The 20,201-nt window shown below is 43.4% G+C and overlaps 1 long non-coding RNA gene across 1 annotated transcript in view; it reads right to left on the reverse strand.

Annotated features, from left to right (window-relative positions):
• Window positions 1–20,201, reverse strand: part of LOC122462473 — a 67,372-nt gene that overhangs the window by 42,220 nt on the left and 4,951 nt on the right. The window lies entirely within an intron of this gene.

Here is a 20,201-nt window from a genome sequence, read left to right on the forward strand (position 1 = left end):
TGTGAAAAACGTAGTAGCTGACTGTGTATTTATTTCATGGTGGAAATGAATTTGCCAAGTACTATTACTCTTCTACAATTTTTTATAATCCACTTTCTCTCACTGTTTTGATTCCTCGATTCCCTACATAAATACACACGCTCTCTCTTGAATGGCACCATTTATCTTTACTCTGGCGGGGAGGTGATCGTTCTTTTCAGAGGCTGACACCGATGCCACAATGTGAATTAGTGGCACCTGTTGTTCTCCAAGTGATCCATCTGACACTTTCCCTCTCAGCCCTTAGCAGTATTTATTCCACCTTCATCCCCCTCTGCCAGCCTCCAAGACCTGTCCAGAGAACATGAACTGTCTAAGGGCTGCATTCTCTTCCTACAGGTATAAACCAGCAATCATTCTACTTAAGTCAGCAGAATACCACCACTGTAAAATGGGTGCAAATGAGAAGAGATTCTGCTCCCAAGGCTTCTCTGCTCCCTCCTCTGTTACCAGATGGTACCTCCATCCCCATCCCTGTTCCTCTCTTAGATTCTGATCCTGCAAGGAGCTCAGCGCAGGCTGACCCTGTGTTTTACTTAAGTCAGTGGAGTTCCATGCAAGTACAAGGATCAGTCCATGCTGAGCTCTTTGCAGGATCAAGGCCTAAGGAGGGACATGGAAGTGACAAAATGTTCAGTCTAGTCTGGATCTCCGTCATGGCCAAACCTTTACATTTACGATAGGCACCATCATTAAAACAACAGCAAATCAATAGGACATGATGAGACCCAGTTTAGCTCGGCTTTTTTTTTCTTTTCTTTTCTTTATTTCAAACATTTATTTCTAAAAATCAGTACTTTTTCAATACAGTTAAAACTAGAGATGGCCCAAAGCTGGGTCCTGATTTCAGATCAGAATTTCTTCACACTCCGGTGAGATCTGGATCCCTGCCCATTTCTGGCTGAAATAGGTACTTTGTTCAAATTAATCTGCTAAAATGCATTCAGCCCTTTTTTTGATAAATTGGAGGCTCTTATTTGTTACTGGAGGAAAAAATCATCACAAAAATGCAAACAAGTTAACAAACTGGGGCCTCAGTAGAGTGGTCTTTTGGTTAAAGCACAAGACTCAGAGTTTTGCCAACTCTGTTACACTCTGCCTATGTGACTTTGGGCAAGTTATTTAAGCCCATTTAGGTGTCTGCATCCATAAGAGCATGGAAATAATGTGCATGATTTTCAAAGATGTTGAGAACCCACAGCTCCCATAAAATTAAAAAAAGTTTGGTATTTAAATGTGGATTTAGGTGCTTAACTTTAAGGTACACAACTTGGAAAATTTTGGCATTTGGCTTTAATCGCTCTGTGTCTCAACTTTCACATCTGTATAATAGGTAAAGTAATAGTTCACTACCTTGTAGGGGCATTGAGAAGGTTAATTCCGTAATGTTTGCGAAGTGTTCTGAGACCTCAGATGGAAGGCATTATATAGATGCAAAGTATTATTTAATAAAGATCGGCTCATAGTACTTCATCATTTCAAATGGCACCAATTATACAAAATGTACGTTGATATATACTCTCTATTTCCGTAAAGTTGCTGCTGCATTTGGTTCAGACTTATTTGCAGTCTGATAACTATACCGATATGAATCATGCCAGGAAGAAGATTGTTTTACATAGTTTATCATTCATAAAACTATCTTTCCAAGAATTATTTTGTATGCACTATGGGCCAGACTCACGTGCTCCGGCTGTTCAAACGGCTCCGGTAATGCAAAGCAGCCATAAACCTTGAGTCTGTTTGTGTCACCAGAGTGGTGCGAAGCAGCTGAAATAAATCGACCAGTGAAGTTCACCCTGTTTCACATACTGACTTATGGTAGGTGCAGAATTTGTGATGGCCTTTAAAATAGACTATATTTTACTCCTTAAAAAACTACTAAAGATGTTCTGTAGATACATCAAATTAAGGTCATACTTGTAATTCCAAATTCCTTTTCAACACACAAAAGCATTACTCCTTCTCCAATGTCAAATTTCCAGGGGTCCCATAAAAACGACTTATTTCTGGAGGTCTGTGAGCACTATCTTATCTGGGCCAGACACACAGCATTTTATTAAAAAGTTACCACATCATACTTTTCAAGGTTTAGAAAATTGGAGAACTCATGCAAATGAAATAGTGCCCTAATCTGCATGTTCCGTACATATACATGAACTCATTAACGTAACCCTGTCCTTGAATTCTTTGCTCCCTCTCCGTCACACTTTTCATTTCCCCCCTCAGGTTTTCTCTCTCTTTCCAACCCAGTTACTTGGCTCCTTACTCGAATTTCCCCTCCATCCTACCTGGCCTTGTTCTCCAAGCTGCCAACTCTTGTGATTTTATTGAGAACCTTGCGATATTTAGTGTTTTTCTTAAACCCAAGCTCCGGGAGTGGAGCAATTTGATGAGGATCTCAGCTTTCATTATATGTGTTTCTAGCCTTCCAGCCACCATGGGCGATGGAGAAAAAGCTTGAAAACACAAGACTTAAAGGCTCAAAAACCAGAAGCTGAATAAAAATAACCCCACGTTTATTATTGTTATGTCTCCTATTTTTTAAGCCAAGATTTTGGGGGGCCTCACTCACGATTTTTGGATGGTTGAAATTAGCAGCCCAGGGCTTCCCCACTTCTTTCTCTAGCTTCCCACATTCCTTACTTTCATGTTTATCTTCTGGCTTCCCCCTCATCTCAAGTGTGGCCTCCAACATACCCACAACCCTTAATAATGTTTACACTAGCACCCCGTGGGACAACCACCTTTGCATTGCATTCAGGATCAGCAGCATTCCAGTTGCCTCTTATGGGGTTGTGCTAAGGCAGTAGGGAAGGGGCACCAGAACCCAATTCATCCACACAGGGACTGCTGCAATTCAGCACAGCGTGTTCATGGCAGTAGGGTGAGTAATGGTAAGATTATTTTCACGGACATATCTCCACTGGAAGTCCTTCACTCTGTGTTCATAAGGACACAGACAGGTAGGCCAAAGGGCAGAACAAGGCGCTTGTGTTTTGAATTTGTTGTTCACTTCAACTCTGTTTTTGAAAAGCCTTTCATCTGAATACATAACATATTAGCTCCCCAACTACTTCCCATGTAATTTGAAAAAAAAAAAAAAAAAAATCATTCAGAGCTCAGTAACCTCTCCCAGTGGTCCAGACAGTCTGGGGGTGAAAAAAATCCAGCAACTACACAGAAATTATATTTTCAAATGAATATATTTTCATCAAGTCTTCTGACAGCTGCCCTGTTATTGAGTTTGAGCTATTTGAAGACAGCTGCATAATTTTAGTTATTGATGAAAATACCTGTAAGATAAAGATTTGCCCATTTTTTTAACAATATCTTATTTCCTTCATGTCCACCCCAGCAGAGTGGGTTTAAATCACGGATGTCAAATGATTAAAAAAATGAATCGTGATTAATCGTGTGATTAATCGCACTGTTAAACAATAATAGAATACCAATTATTTACATTTTTTGGGTGTTTTCTACATTTTCAAATATATTTATTTCCATTACAACACAGAATACAAAGTGTACAGTGCTCACTTTATATTATTATTTTTATTACAAATATTTGCACAGTAAAAAACAAAACAAATAGTATTTTTCAATTCCCCCATTACAAGTACTGTAGTGCAATCTCTTTATCATGAAAGTTGAAGTTACAAATGTAGAATTATGTACAAAAAATAACTGCATTCGCAAAAAGAAAAGGAGTACTTGTGGGACCTTAGAGACTAACCAATTTATTTGAGCATAAGCTTTCGTGAGCTACAGCTCACTTCATCGGATGCATCCGATGAAGTGAGCTGTAGTTCACGAAAGCTTATGCTCAAATAAATTGGTTAGTCTCTAAGGTGCCACAAGTACTCCTTTTCTTTTTGCAAATACAGACTAACACGGCTGTTACTCTGAAACCTGCATTCAAAAATAAAACAATGTAAAATTTTAGTGCCTACAAGTCCACTCAGTCCTATTTCTTGTTCAACCAATCACTCAGACAAACAAGTTTGTTTACATTTGAAAGCGATAATGCTGCTTCTTGTTCACAATGTTACCTGAAACTGAGAACAGGTGTTCACATGGCACTGTTGCAGCCATCATCGCAAGATATTTACATGCCAGATGCACTAAAGATTCATATGTCTCTTCATGCTTCATCCACCGTTCCAGAGGACATGTGTCCAGACTGATGACAGGTTCTGCTCGATAACAATCCAAAGCAGTGTGGACTGACGCATGTTCAATTTCATCAGCTGAGTCAGATGCCACCGGTAGAAGGTTGATTTTCTTTATTGGTGGTTCAGGTTCCGTAGTTTCTGCATCTGAGTGTTGCTCTTTTAAGACTTCTGAAAGCATGCTCCACACCTTATCCCTCTCAGATTTTGAACAGCACTTCAGATTCTTAACCCTTGGGTCGAGTGCTGTAGCTATCTTTAGAAATCTCACATTAGTATCTTCTTTGCGTTTTGTCAAATCTGCAGCAAAAGTGTTCTAAAATGAACAACATGTGTTGAGTTATCATCCGAAACGGCTATAACATGAAAGATATGGCAGAATGCAGGTAAAACAGAGCAGGAGACATACAATTCTCCCCCCAAGAATTCTCTCACAAACTTATTTAACGCATTCTTTTTTTAATGAGTGTCATCAACATGGAAGCATGTCCTCTGGAAAGGCGGTTGAAGCATGAAGGGGAATATGAATGTTGAGCACATCTGGCACGTAAATACCTTGCAATGCTGGCTACAAAAGTGCCATGCGAATGCCTGTTCTCACTTTCTGGTGACATTGTAAATAAGAAGCAGGCAGCGGTATCTTCTGTAAATGTAAACAAACTTGTTTTTCTTAGCGATTGGCTGAACAAGAAGTAGGACGGAGTGGACTTGTAGGCTCTAAAGTTTTGCATTGTTTTGTTTTTGAGTGCACTAATGTAACAAACAAAAACAAAATCTACATTTGTAAATTGCATTTTCACAATAAAGAGATTGCCCTACAGTACTTGTATGAAATGAACTGAAAAATACTATTTCTTTTGTTTATCATTTTTACAGTGCAGATATTTGTAATAAAAATAACAATATAAAGTGAGCAGTATACACTTTGTATTCCGTGTTGTAATTGAAATCAATATATTTGAAAATGTATAAAACATCCAAAAATATTTAAATAAATGGTATTCTATTATTGTTTAACATCCAAAAATATATAATAAATTTCAATTAGTATTCTATTGCAATTAAAACTGTGATTAATAGCGATTAATTTTTTAATCACAATTAATTTTTTTGAGTTAATCCCGTGAGTTAACTGCGATTAACTGAGAGCCCAAGTTTAAATATTTTATGGTAAGAACATGTTTCTGTTGAGCTTACAGGTGATATGAAGAATTTTCTGGGACTTTAGCTACAAATATAATCTCAGTGAAGGATTCAGAGCAGAAATAACCTTCAGAATGTGGATTGCACATTCAAGCAAAAGGTTTGCACCTTAAGGCCAAAATTTTCAAACCTGAGTGCCTAAAATCAGACTCTTAAATTCATACTTGGGCATCTTAAATAGAATGGCCTGATTTCAAAGGTGCTGAGTGACTTCAGTGGATTTTGCAGATGCACAGCGCTTCTAAAAATCAGACCATTGCTATTTAGGTTTCTAGCTATGCAAATAGGATGCTAACTTTAAGCACTCAGCTGTGGCCTGAAATCCTTTCAATTCCCATGTACAGAGGTATCTTTGGCGACAAAGTTCCTCCTTTGCCTTGGTTGGTCCTGCGCTTTTTGGTGGATTTGCTCTCCTCAGAGGTTCACGGCAGCCTTCAGTTTGTCCTCTTCTGCTAGAGGCTCAAACCTGCCGTTCAGTCAGCTAACCTCATCACTGGCCAACATGGGAGAAATGGAGAACAATCTCTACAGTCTCTGTTGTCCCACTAGTGGGTTGGGGACAGGCCAGTTCCCTTTCCAAATTAGACCTTTCCTTCTGGTGTTGCTCACAGACCAAGTCAACTCCTCCTGTGTCCGATCAGGAGTTGGAGGGATGGGGGGAACCTGGGCCCACCCTCTACACCAGGTTCCAGCCCAGGGCCTTGTGGATAGCAGCTGTCTACGTCTCCTGTATCAGCTGCATGACAGCTACAACTCCCTGGGCTACTTCCCCATGGCCTTCCCAGCACCTTCTTTATCCTCACCACAGGATCTTCCTCCTGAAGCCTGATCACGCTTGCACTCCTCAGTCCTCCGGCAGCGCACCCTCTCAGTCTCTGCTCCTTGCACACCCCCCACTAACTGATGGGAGGTCCTTTTTAAACCAGGTGTCTTGATTAGTCTGCCTGCCATAATTGGTTCTAGCAGGTTCTTGATTGCTCTAGGGCAGCCCCTGCTCTGGTCATGCAGGGAACAGAAAACTATTCATCCAGTGGCCAGTATATTTGCCTTCGACCAGATTCCTGTACCCCACTGGCCTGGGTCTGTCACACTTTCTATCTAAGGTTTTCTATAGGGTTCGTCACTACCATGTCTTCTAAACACTGCAACCCCACTGCAGCTGAATAAAAACATTCTTATAAGGGCAGAGTACTATAGAGCGTTCCCACCCCAGACTTTCACCCTTGGTGACCTGAGATGGAACTCTGGGTAGATAACAAAGGAGAACTCATCTTAGATTCTAGGGGGCATTTTTCCACGAACGACAAAACAAATCTTCTCCACAGCTGCCTCTCCAGGAAACACTCATGTGTGAACTATCAGGAATATTACAATGAATAAGTAGAGCTCTGTAACAAAGCTTAACTCAGTGCTTGCTTATCCTATGGCAGGGGCTCCCAAATTTTTTTGCCAGCATGACCCCATTTTAATGAAGTATTTCCTGCTGGGACCCCAGACAGCCTGGAAGGCACCATATTGAAGAGCAAAATGGCATCCTCCACACAGGTGAGGTCATGCTGCACAGGAGGTCAGGCTGTGAGGAGCGAAATGGTGTCCTCCACACAAGAGAGATCACCGTGACCCCATCTGCTGATGGCATGACCCCATTTGGGGGCCTGACCCACAGTTTGGGAACCATTGTCCGATGTTTTGATCAAGCCAATCCTATTTGTCCATCTCCCTTCTTTTAGTGCAATACAGGGTAGCTGCATTTGTACAGTGTTCCAAATCAAGAGAAAAGTTAGTATTATGTTCTCTGAGGAGTCATTGATATTTACCAACATTTTAAGAAATTGACTTATTTAGCGGGGTAGCACTCAGAAGGTTTTGTTACAAGAATTTAAGGCAATAATCCCCACAGGAAATGTAGCAGCCATTAGTTATAAAATCCCTCTCCCTGTTGTCATCCCAGGACTGGCTGGTATAATTAAGGAAATACAACAGGAGCCGGAATCTTTCTGGCTCATCAGACTTTGATGGATAGAAGATGAAGAATGTAAATGCAGTCTTTCCCAAACCTAACCTCAGAGTGGGCAAGTATGGCAGCATAGTTAAAATAACTGGGGTTGGACTACACACAATGAGGAACACCTCAAATGGGTTGATGTACTTAATGAAGGAAATGCCAAAGAACTTATCAGATAACTGGACCAGGAAGCCAGAATCATCAAATACTGACCACTGATGAAGCCAGGTTACCAGACAAGATGGGCTGGGCTGGCATGGCAAATCCTACATTCCGATGACTAGCATATGCAGTATCTTTATCAACAATACGCCCAACCCAACCAATGATCTTGACTCCTCAACTCAAACTGAAGCTCCTCCTTGCCAAACTTGATGACTGTGACAACAGAAGGCAGAGGGAACAACGGGATGAATCCTGGAACAGGCCTGGGATTTGATGGACTCAAATGAACCAGGTTATGAACATGACCAAGTATTTTAGGTTTTTACTTCTTTTGATAATCATACCTCTTGTGGTTTCATTTTATTTGAACTCAGGTTTTAAGATGTATTTGGATTAGTTGTATTGTGGAAAAACACAGAGATATTCTTGGCGTTCGGATATAAATATGGGGTTCTCATCGGTGTTTTCAGTTGAATTTTAATGGCAAAGCTGACATAGGTTCTTATATAAAGGCCAAATGTCCAGGCTAACTTTTATCCATAGTTGTGCAAAATCCCTTGGATTGACTAATCCTAGCCCTGTCATGCTAAATAAAATGAAAGACAGATCTGGAATGTAAAGACAAGCCCACACGTTGCTGTCAGTCCAGTTATGATAGCAATAACTAGCTTAACCAACACAACATGGGGAAATTGCATGGGTAATGGGCGTGGATTGAACAATCTCCCAGAAAACTACTTGATAAATAATGCCATTTGAAGATAGCTAATAAAGTGCAATTTGGGTCTAGACTGTCTGAACTTTTGGATGAAATGGAGTTTTCGTGCTCTCCTCGCTCATATCAGAGCCCAGGGACAGGCTCAATACACCAATTACTGCAGGAGATGATGCAGCAGCTATCAAATTAATGAAATTAAACTTATCCCCAGAGCCAGCTGGCATACTCCAGGATTTTGCTGCTTAATTAGTGGGCTTTGTTCTGATCCTGCTTCAGTGGTTCCATGGGATTCTGAACTCAAGAGAGGAGCTGTGCGCCATGAATCTTGTTTCCACATTTTTTAGTCCATAAGAAAGCTAAGGGGGTCCCAGGAAGTGGTGTGGACATTAACATTTTGGCAAAGGTACTGAAGGGGTCAGGCCAAGAATTCTATGACCAAATCCTCTGCAGCTGATCAGTCAGGATACTAGACTTGATCCTGCACAGTGTTGTGTATATAAATCCAAATTATAAGGTGATGAGCAGGGCAGGGAATGCAGGGAACCAAGCTCCTATGCTAATGAAACCACTGCTGTGCAGATGTCAAGTAACTCTTCCTTAGCAGCAGGAGGAAAGCCAGAGATGAAAATACACAGCTAAGGAACTCACTTGCATGCTGGTGTCTCTTCAGACGTGTGCATTTTTGACTCACACCCTACTACTTTATTAGCAGGTGTTCCTGCGTGTAAAGGAGGGGGATGAAATTTACCCTGGGCAGAGGGCCAGCACAAGGTCTGCTTGCCACGGGAGTCCCTGAGGGCTGACATAGGACTCCAGTGATTTTAACACACCTTGTTGTGTAGGCCCTCTGTAAAGAGACGTATTTCACCCTGGGCGCACAGGGATATGGAGACTTACTGCATTTCAGTGTTTGGCTATGCCCATTGCGTAACGATACCGGCACCCATAGCTGGGTTCTGTTCACACAGTTGTCTCTGTACTCGGGTATGTATGTAGGTCACCAAGTCTGGGCAGTAGTGGAACACAGTGGGGGACGGGATGCATGAATTCCAAAGTCAAGGACTACCAAGAACACCCTGCCACCAGCCTCCTCCCGTTTAACCGGCGAGCATAGCTCCAACGCTTCCAATGACACATCAAAACCGCCATGGTAACGAACGGAGACAGAGGCATCGCTCCAATAGTCAGGAGCCAAGCCACTTTAGGACTTTATAGGACAAAAACCAACCCCTTAAACTTCATCTTGGAGTCAATTTAGAGTCAATATTGCCAGGTGGATAGGGCCCTGGATTAGCAGTCACCTGCTGTGGCACATCACTGCCACTCTTTATGCCTTTTTTCCCCTCCCACCTTTCCTTTATATTGTCTATTTACATTGCAAGGTTCTTAGGACAAGGACTCTCTCTTGCTAAGTGTGTGCACTGTGTCTAGAGCAGTGGTCACCGACTGGAGACTCTCCCAGTTGATGGCGATCTTGGGCCGCTAAAGGTCTGGCAGTGCAGCGGGACTGCCATGAAGACAGGCTCCCTTCCCTGCCTGCCCCGGCCCCATGCCACTCCCGGAAGCGTCCAGTGCAGCCTCGCGGCCCCAAGGGAGAGGGGAAGCAGAGGTCTCTGTGCGCTGCTCCTGCCTGCAACACCGCCCCTGCAGCTCCCATTGGCCAGGAATGGGGAACTGTGGCCAATGGGAGCTGCGGGGGCAGTGCCTGTAGAGAGGGGCAGCGCACAGAGCCATATCCACCCCCCAGGGGCCGCAGCACTTTGGTCCCTTCTGGGAGCAGCGTGGGGCAAAGGCAGGCCTGCCTTAGTCCTGCTGTGCTGCCTGAGGCATATGCCACCTGGAAGAGCCTGCACCCGAACCACCAGCCCTGAGCCCCCTCCCGGAGCCAGCACCCCTCACCCCCTCCTGCACCCCAACTCCCTGCCCCAGGCTCAGCCCAGAGCCCCCTCCCACACTCCAAACCCCTCGGCCCCAGCCCAGAGCCCACATCCCCTCCCAAACCCCAACCCCAGCATGGTGAGAGTGAGTGAGGGTGAGGGACAGCGAGTGACGGAGGGCGGGGGGGATGAAGCAAGCAAGGCGGGGCTTTGGGGTAGGGGTAGATCCTGGGTTGCACTTAAATTCAAAAAGTGATTGTGTGTGTAAAAAGGTTGGAGACCACTGGTCTAGAAGAATGTGGCCCTGATCTCAGTTCAGTCCTCCAGGTGTTACCATAATATTAATAATAATCAGTGAAATGTGGACAAGAGTGATCCAGCGGATATAGTGTACTTGGACTTTCAGAAAGCCTTTGACAAGGTCCCTCACCAAAGGCTCTTAAGCAAAGTAAGCAGTCATGGGATAAGAGGGAAGGTTCTCTCATGGATCAGTAACTGGTAAAAAGACAGGAAACAAAGGGTAGGAATAAATGGTCAGTTTTCACAGTGGAGAGAGGTAAATAGAGCATCCCCCAAGGATCTGTAGTAGGACCAGTGCTGTTCAACATATTCATAAATGACCTGGAAAGAGGGGTAAACAGTGAGGTACCAACATTTGCAGACACAAAATTAGTCAAGATAGTAAAGGCCAAAGCTGACTGCAAAAAGATACAAAGGGATCTCACAAAACTGGGCAACAAAACGATGGATGAAATTCAATGCTGATAAATGCAAAGTAATACACATTGGGAAACATAATTAAGGCTATGTTTTAGTCACAGATATTTTTAGTAAAAGTCATGTACAGATCATGGACAGTAAACAAAAATTCATGGCCCATGATCTGTCCATGACTTGTATTATATACCCCAGACTAAATCTTGGGGAAGGGGTGCCGGGGGGTGGGGTGGGGGGTTCAGCCCAGGACCCCTGCTGCTCCTGTGGGGGGAAGAGAGGGTTGGCAGGCTCCCTACCACATACAAAATGATGGGTTCTAAATTAGCTGTTACCCATCAAGAAAGAGATATTGGAGTCACTGTGGATAGTTCTCTGAAAACATCTTTTCAATGTGCAGCAGCAGCAGCTACCAAAAAAATAAACCTAACAGAATGTTAGGAAACATTAGGAACTAGATAGCTAATAAGACAAAAAGTATCATAATGCCACTATATAAATCCCCCTGGTCGCCAGGGGAAGTTGTGAAGGCCAAAAGTACAATTAAGTTAAAAAAAGAATTAGATGAGTTCATGGAGGATAGTTCATGGTCAGGGACACAACCCCATGCGCTGGGTGTCCCTAAACTCCTGACTGCCAGAAGCTGGGACTGGATGACAGGGGACGGATCACCCAATAAATTGCCCTGTTCTGTTCATTCCCTCTAAAGCATCTGGGACCAGCCACTGCTGGATGACAGCATACAGAGCTAGATGGATCTTTGGTCTGACCACGTATGGCCGTTCTTGTGTTTAAAACGGGTAGCCAGTGCAGAGCACAGGTGTAACATGCTCTCTACACAAAACTTTATTTAATAAACAGGCTGCCTCATTCTGTCCTGCGTAAAGTGATCTGAAAGCATAGCCCTATGTAGAATGCCTTGCAGTAATTCTCTCTGAAGGTGACAAAGACACAGACAAATGTGGTGAAAATCTACATTCAACAGGAAAAGACCCAACTTTTTTGCCCGGTGTAAATGGTTAAAAGCACTCTTGGCTGCTGTTGCTACCTGGGTACCCACAAGCAGCTGGGGACATAGCAAGATGCACAAGGTGCATACCTTAGCTACAAATAGCAGACAAACTCCCCCACCAGAGGCACTGCTATAATTGTCACCCGTTCTTCTCGTTGGCTCCCGCAGTCAACAGCATTTCCATCCTAGCTGGGTAGAGTCCCACAACAGCAGGAGTGAAAGGGGTGGAAATAGTAAGACCCAGTCCTGGTGCCATGAAGGTATCCTGAGTCCAAGTCCAACACCTCAACCACAAGACCATCCTTCCTCTCTGCCAGCTTCTTTCTCACATAGACACAAGTCATTAGCTCCTTACCTCCGCCATGCTGATCAAAAAGGATACTCACCCTACCTTGAGTTGAATTGGGCTATCCCAAGGTGACTATTATTAACATGCAGATACTGGTGTGTTACTCTTGCAATGGCATTCTCTCAAAAGAATGATCAAAATTTTAACCAATAAAGCTGCAGAGGGATTTAATTCACAGCCGTGGTTCCTTATTGCTCCAGATGATAGGGTGTGCTATAGGACAATGAAAATGCTCTGATGCCTACTACCCAAAATATACATGGTTATTGGAAAATGCACTGGGTTGGCATGATGAAGGCACTTTGGGGTATAAGCCATGGATCTCTCGAGCCATAAAAACAGCTTGGGCTGTCTCTTTCCAAACACATTTTTGAAAGGCACTTCCATTCCTCTGTATCCTATTTCACTGGCCAGAGGAGAGTCATCTCTGCACTCATCTGCTGTCAGAAAAGATTTGTTACACTGCGGATTATTCATTGCCCAGCAAGTCATTCTAAGGAACTGGAGGAGAAATAATCCACCCAAAAGTGCTGTTGACTGTTGAAACTGGCAGAACTGAAACAAAGGCCCCTTGCTCAAAACTACTGCTTCGGGATCATGGGGAAGTCTGGGGCTTTTCAAAGACACTGCTGTTTGATGGGACTATGACCTTGTGGGAAGGGAGGCTGGGAATTTCAAAGGATGTTAAGGAAGTTAGGAGTCCAACAACCACTGGACTGGGAAATGGGTGCCTAACTCTGTTAGACCCTTTGTAAAGCCCAGCCGGCGTCTGTGCTTATGTGACTTGTCAGAATTGAATAGTTTATTTGTTGCTGTTCTTGACAAGGCTTAGGTGTAGCCTGTAGGCTAAATCTCCCATCATCTAAACTCCATCCAGCCCCACTGAAGCCAATGAACACATGGATCAAGATGGGTGAAAGATAGCACCCGACAGTCAAAAAGTAATACAGCCTACGCTTCCTGCATCTGGACATCACTAGGTAAAAAATAAACATCTTGCTTTGTGGAACGGTTTGGCTTCATTCTGCAGGTTTAAAGTAAAGTATTCTGTAGAATAATCAGTTGAATGAAATGGGACCAGGATGACACTCTAATGGGGTGGTCGGAGGGCTGTAATAGAAACGTTCTTTCTTCGCACTGTATAGTGCTTTTATCATTTTGTTTTTAACATAAGACATGAGAGCTCTTTCAAAGCCCACTCCAAGGAGGGCAAGCACCAGGGAAATCTGAAAGGCGACAGCAAGCAGTCAATCTCTGACCCAAAGGCTGCCAAAGTGGGTGGGTTTGCATTCCCAGGACACATAGCAGAAAGAACATCAAACACAATTACATGTGGGGCAACTGGAAGAGCAACTAACCCCAGGCGGTGTATAATATTGAAGACTCTTGCATACGCTACAGCATAAACATCTTCTTTAAAGCTGTCCTCATTTCCTCTGGTGTCCCTAGATGTTCTAAATTTGATTTGGAAGTTAGTAGAACAGACATGGACCTTATATGTTTATTTTGGTATCACACTAATGGGGTCAATTTTTTGCACAGAGTGTGTGCTTACATATATATATGGCTTGATTTTTTCCAGAGATGTTACAAACCAAGAACTCTCACTGACTTCAAGTGATGATATAGGCACTCAGCCCTTCTAAAATCAGGCCCAGCCTGTGTGTGTAATAAATCTATCTTTTTTATTTACCTCAAAATTAAAAAGAGGTTTTCGTATGAAGTCAGCTTTACATCTATTTCATACAGATAACATGTAGAATGTCCTCTAGGGTTTTGAATACATTTACATACTTTCACAATTAACCCTAATGAAACAAATGTAGCATTTTTCCAAGCAGATATACTCAAAGCTGGAAAATACACAGCGCTTAAATAGATCTCATTATATCAGCTACCCCAAATCTCTCCTCTTTATATATGGAGGATTAGGCTTCTTTTCACTGTCATGCAACATTAAAATAGGAAGGCATACACAAGGCTGACACGGATTTGACAAAAAATTAATGATTTGTACATCACTTTAATGCTTTAAATCTGCAATTCATGTATGCTAATTAGGTCATAATGGGGCTGTCTGAGAACAGAACTGTCATAAGGCTTCTCTGTAGGTTTCTGGAAACAGAGATACAGCACTGCCGGCCCCTGGTTGGCTCCTGGAATCTGCGCTGTAACCTGGCAGATCTATGATACCATTTTTTTCTTACACAATTGTTTCCTGGCTGTGGTGCTTTAATCTATCAGAAGGATGATGGCATATCTCAAATAGCTAGCTCCTGGATTCTGTGATACATCCTACTGGAAACTGTGTATAGTCACTATATCTCAGTGATTGATTCTTGGATTTTAAGCTGTCACACTGTATCTCTGAGGGCAGCTGTCAGGTTCCTGGATGCATGAGGATGTATTTATGCAGCATGGTATGAAAAAAAATACATATAACTCTTTTATTTACAGATAAGTAAGGTTGTAAAACTTAGAGAAAAAAACAAAGGGGAATTCAAAGCAGGGCTGTATTTTATGCTCCTGTTGAAAAGCCTTGCATATCTTTCTGTTACAGGAAAATAAAACTACTCCCTTATTCAGAGATCTCTTTCTTAGTCTTGCACTAGTGGTGCAAAGACACAGGCTGTCACAGCAGAAAGAGAAAGCCACTTCACCAATCAAACAACAGGAAGCAGCGTGTCTTGCTAAATGGTAACATCGCAGAATATCTTGCTCTATGATAGCACAAGGTTTCTGTTGACTCTTTTTTTTTAAATGAGTTGTAGCAAAACACCAAGTTTATTGACAGCCTGCATGAGGGCATAAAGCAATAGAGAAGGAAGTTTTGCTTTCCCAGGGGACTGCTGACCAGGAATAATCCCATACAGATATCATAGACCTCCCTGGTCCAAACCCCATTTAAGTCAGTGAGATCCTTCAATGGACCTTTGATCAGGCCCTAAATGAGCAGTTTAGGCAGGGGACATAGGATACTGCCATGTGGAGAAGGACAGGGAGAGGCTAATTAACATTACAGACAAACATGTAAGTGATGTTGGTTTTAATAATGACTGGGAAGAGGCATGCGGAGATGGTGTGTCTAGAAAATTTTTTTTTAAAAAAAGCAATATGGAACCAACAAGACCACATGGCGTTGGTCAACAAGATGACCAGTTTTGTTCAACATCTTTATCAATGATCTGGATGATGGGATGAATTGCACCCTCAGCAAGTTTGTGGATGACACTAAGCTGCAGGGAGAGGTAGATACCCTGGAGGGTAGGGATAGGGTCCAGAGTGACCTAGACAAATTGGAGGATTGGGCCAAAAGAAATCTGATGAGGTTCAACAAGGACAAGTGCAGAGTCCTGGACTTAGGACGAAAGAATCCCATGCACTGCTACAGGCTGGGGACCGACTGGCTAAGCAGCAGTTCTGCAGAAAAGGACCTGGGGATTACAGGGGATGAGAAGCTGGATATGAGTCAGCAGTGTGCCCTTGTTGCCAAGCAGGCTAACAGCATACTGGGTTGCATTAGTAGGAGCATTGCCAGTAGATCGAGGGAAGTGATTATTCCCCTCTATTCGGCACTGGTGAGGCCACATCTGGAGTAACATATCCAGTTTTGGTCCCCCCCACTACAGAAGGGATGTGGACAAATGGGAGAGAGTCCAGTGGAGGACAATGAAAATTATTAGGGGGCTGGGGCACATGAATTACGGGGAGAGGCTGAGGGAACTGGGGTTATTTAATCTGCAGAAGAGAAGAGTGAGGGGGGATTTGAGAGCAGCCTTCAACTACCTGAAGGGGGGTTCCAAAAAGGCTGGAGCTAGGCTGTTCTCAGTGGTGGCAGATGACAGAACAAGGAGCAATGGTCTCAAGTTGCAGTGGGGGAGGTCTAGGTTGGATATTAGGAAACTCTATTTCACTAGGAGGGTGGTGAAGCACTGGAATGGGTTGTGACGGTGCCCCCCATAAGGCTTTAGGGAGATATGCTTATGAATGTACAAATGACATAACTAGAATATATTTTATGCTACATATGCCGTGTAACATCTCTCTGTAGAGGTTATGATCTACTGAATCTATTAATCCTATTTGTATGCATCATTTTTGTATTTAAAGTTATGAATATTGGCTGTGTACTGGCTTGATTTTTAAGTAACCTTTGTAAAGCATTTGGTCAGCTTCTTGAGAAAGGAATGTGCAAATCAAGAAGTACTTAAAGTACAATGGATCTTGGAATGCTCCAATCCACATAAGAAGTCTACTTGAGGACGTTTAAGGTAGCATGTGACCCATGGCTGCTACCTGGTAAGAAACTGTGAGTCATGCATGGACATGTGACTTGCCCAGGTGACTCCAGATCTTCATCTTGGAGCTGGACTTCGCATGGGAGAGAGGAGGGGGTCTCCACCCACAAGAGAAAGTCTATTTAAGCCCATGGGAGACCCCTCCATTTGGTCTTCAGCTGGCTAAGGAGATAGCCTCTCCACCCCCAAGGATACTTGAAAGAAACTGGAACAAAAGACAGTAACTACAGAGGGAGACCTGGACTGGACTAAAAGGAGATTAGTCTGTAAAAGGAAGCTTATTGGAACTGAAAAGGAGTACTTGTGGCACCTTAGAGACTAACCAATTTATTTGTTGGTTTGTCTCTAAGGTGCCACAAGTACTCCTTTTCTTTTTGCGAATACAGACTAACACAGCTGTTACTCTGAAACCTGTCATTATTGGAACTGGTGAGGTTTTGTCTGTATTCAGTTTTATTAGACATAGACTTGCAGGTTTTATTTTACTTTGCTTGGTAATTCACTTTGTTCTGTCTGTTACTACTTGGAACTACTTAAATCCTATTTTCTGTATTTAATAAAATCACTTTTTACTTATTAATTAACCCAGAGTATGTATTAATACTGGGGGAGGGGGCAAACAGCTGAGCATCTCTCTCTATCAGTGTTATAGGGGGCGCACAATTTATGAGTTTACCCTATATAAGCTTTATACAGGGTAAAACGGATTTATTTAGGGTTTGGACCCCACTGGCAGTTGGGCATCTGAGTGTTGAAGACTGGAACACTTCTGTAAGCTGCTTTCAGTTAAGCCTACAGCTGTTAGGGGATGTGGTTCAGACCTGGATCTGGGTTTGCAGCAGGCTAGCGGGTCTGGCTCAAACCAGGCAGGGCACTGAAGTCCTAAACTGACAAGGCAGGAAAGTAGGAGCAGAAGTTGTCTTGGCACATCAGGTGGCAGCTCCCAAGGGGGTTTCAGTGATCCAACCCATCACATGGGTTACCTAGGGAGGTGGTGGAATCTCCATCCTTAGAAGTTTTTAAGGCCCAGCTTCACAAAGCCTTGGCTGGGATAATTTAGTTGGCGTTGGTCCTGCTTTGAGCAGGGGGTCGGACTAGATGACCTCCTGAGATCTCTTCCAACCCTAATCTTCTATGATTCTATGACTTTAGTTGTTGAATCTCTTCCCCATCAGCTTCTCTTTTAGGACACTAAGCTCTTTAGCACAGGGACTATATAAGGTCAGAACTTGAGAACTGTAAATCATTGTGAAATCCAGCCATGTCAATGGTTCTAAGCCTCATTACACCAGGGGAGGATCTGGACCTAGATCATCCTACGTGTCTGTACATCACCTTGCACATTTTGGGCACTATCACAGTATAAATAATAACATCCACCAGCAGGCCTTTGTGAGGGTGCAATCATCACAGGTTGTTCTCTTTTCTTCATGCCATGGTTATTCCTATGAAAGGTTTCAGAGTAACAGCCGTGTTAGTCTGTATTCTCAAAAATAAAAGGAGTACTTGTGGCACCTTAGTCTCTCAGTGAGCCTTCTTATAATGCCACATGTTTACAGTGCAATGCAGATATATTCAAGGACTGAGCAAAGTGGTCTCCCATGTATCCTTTTGGGCATAGCCCCATGTAAAGCGGCATTGTATTCCACATAAGTGATCGCTATTAATTGTATTACAGGGGTGCCTGGAAGTCCCAGCGGAGAGCAGGGCTCCATTGTGCTGGGCACTGTACATACACAAGGTGAGAGACAGTCCCAATCCTAAAGAGGTGAAGTAGACAGGACAGGTGGTGGGGGTGGGAAACTGAGGCACAGAGAGGGAAAGGGACTTGCCCTAAGTCACACAGCAGGTCAGTGTCAGAGCCAGGAGCACAGCCCAGGTTTTCTGAGTTCCAATATAGCATCCTTTCAACTAGGCTGTACATCCTCTCATACAATTAACGTCTCTCCAATCTAGCGTCCTCTGCCTAAAGCCAGTGCACAAGCTTTATTTTTAAATCTTACGTGTTTTCAGAGCCACTAGCTGCAGAGATGTTGCTTTAACATAGAATGCCTGCAGGAGCTACTCCTGTTACACACACCACATGGGAGTGGTCATCGTGGGGTTTGAAGGTATGAGCTGCAGTATAATCAGTTTTCAGAGTAGCAGCCATGTTAGTCTGTATCCGCAAAAAGAAAAGGAGGACTTGTGGCACCTTAGAGACTAACAAATTTATTTGAGCATAAGCTTTCGTGAGCTACAGCTCACTTCATTGGATGCATTCAGTGGAATGCATCCAATGAAGTGAGCTGTAGCTCACGAAAGCTTATGCTCAAATAAATTTGTTAGTATAATCAGTGAGAGCCTCTATGAATGCCCCGGCTTTGGCCTTTTGCTGTTCAGATATTCTTGTTCCAGTATTGAGCAGGATGTGTAGACAGGTAAACAACACTGGCCTTCACACAGAAGGGGGCCTTGCTACAGAACAGATCTTATTTGAAGCATTAGAGTCATCTAAATTAAACACTCAGCCTTTGCCACCAATTGCTACACAGAGATATCCTTTTTCTCTAGACTCCAAGGACGGTAGAATAGCCGTAGTCCCTGAGTGTTATTGGTTGGTAGACGTTGGTCTAATGACTGTATACTTATTCATTATGCACAGGCTGTAGCTCCTTTAAGCGTAGGTAGGCTAGAGACCACATATGAGCATGAAATATGCTTGTTTAGAGCAATATTTCCAGCACCTTTGTAAGGTGTTATGCCGTCGCTAATCCAGCTCTAAGCTGGCTTCCGGCTGAATACAAACTGATGCTTCTGCAGCCCTGGAAGATCATACAAAGGCAGAGACAACTATTCTTATGAACTTTCCACCTTCCGTTTGCTTTTCGGCTAAGGCCCATATATAGCAAGCCAACCCGCACTTTTGTGGCTGGGCCAAGTGAAGCAAGAGGAAGTCCAGATACAAAGCACTTGTTATAAAAAGAGGGTCCCTATGCCTTTCAAGTGCTTGGCTAATATTCAGGGGTGCGAGTGTGCATGCGTGGGAGTGAGAGAATGAATTGATTTAGGGCCCAGTCCCACGAGTCCTTACATACAGGTAGCCCAAGGGTACGGTGCTCCAGTTCAGAGCAAAAGTGGGTGGAAGCTACCGGTAAGTTTAAGCACTCGGTGTAAGGGTGTGCCTACACAAAAGCACCACAGCAGCTGTGCTTTTGTGCTGTTGTGGCACTATAGTTTAGCTGCTTCCAACGATGGACAGGAGGAGTAGTTCCCCATCACTGCTGTTAATCCATCTCTCCGAGAGGTGGGAGCCGGGTGACAGAAGTATTCTTCCACCTCCCTCGCTGCATCTACAGAGGGGTTAGGCTGATTTAACTACAGCACTCCGGGTGCAAAATTTTTCACCGCCCAAAGCAACATAGAAAGGCCAATCTAATTTGTAGACCAAGCCTAAGCCTCCACACTGAGCAGAACTAAATCTTAAACCTCCTGCACACCCACTCCCCTTGCTTTCAGCAGGGCAGAACGTAGGTGAAGAAGAGTCATGTCTGAAGGGACATGGGTATAAATGCAATTTCCAATATGCCAATGAGGCGCTTAGCTAGGAATTCCCTTCTTTGACCTCTCTTGCTATTACTCAGGAGGAACTTATGAACCAAACCGCAAT

The sequence above is a fragment of the Chelonia mydas genome, chromosome 11, assembly GCF_015237465.2.
Source record: "Chelonia mydas isolate rCheMyd1 chromosome 11, rCheMyd1.pri.v2, whole genome shotgun sequence".
NCBI classification, from domain to species: Eukaryota; Metazoa; Chordata; order Testudines; family Cheloniidae; genus Chelonia; species Chelonia mydas.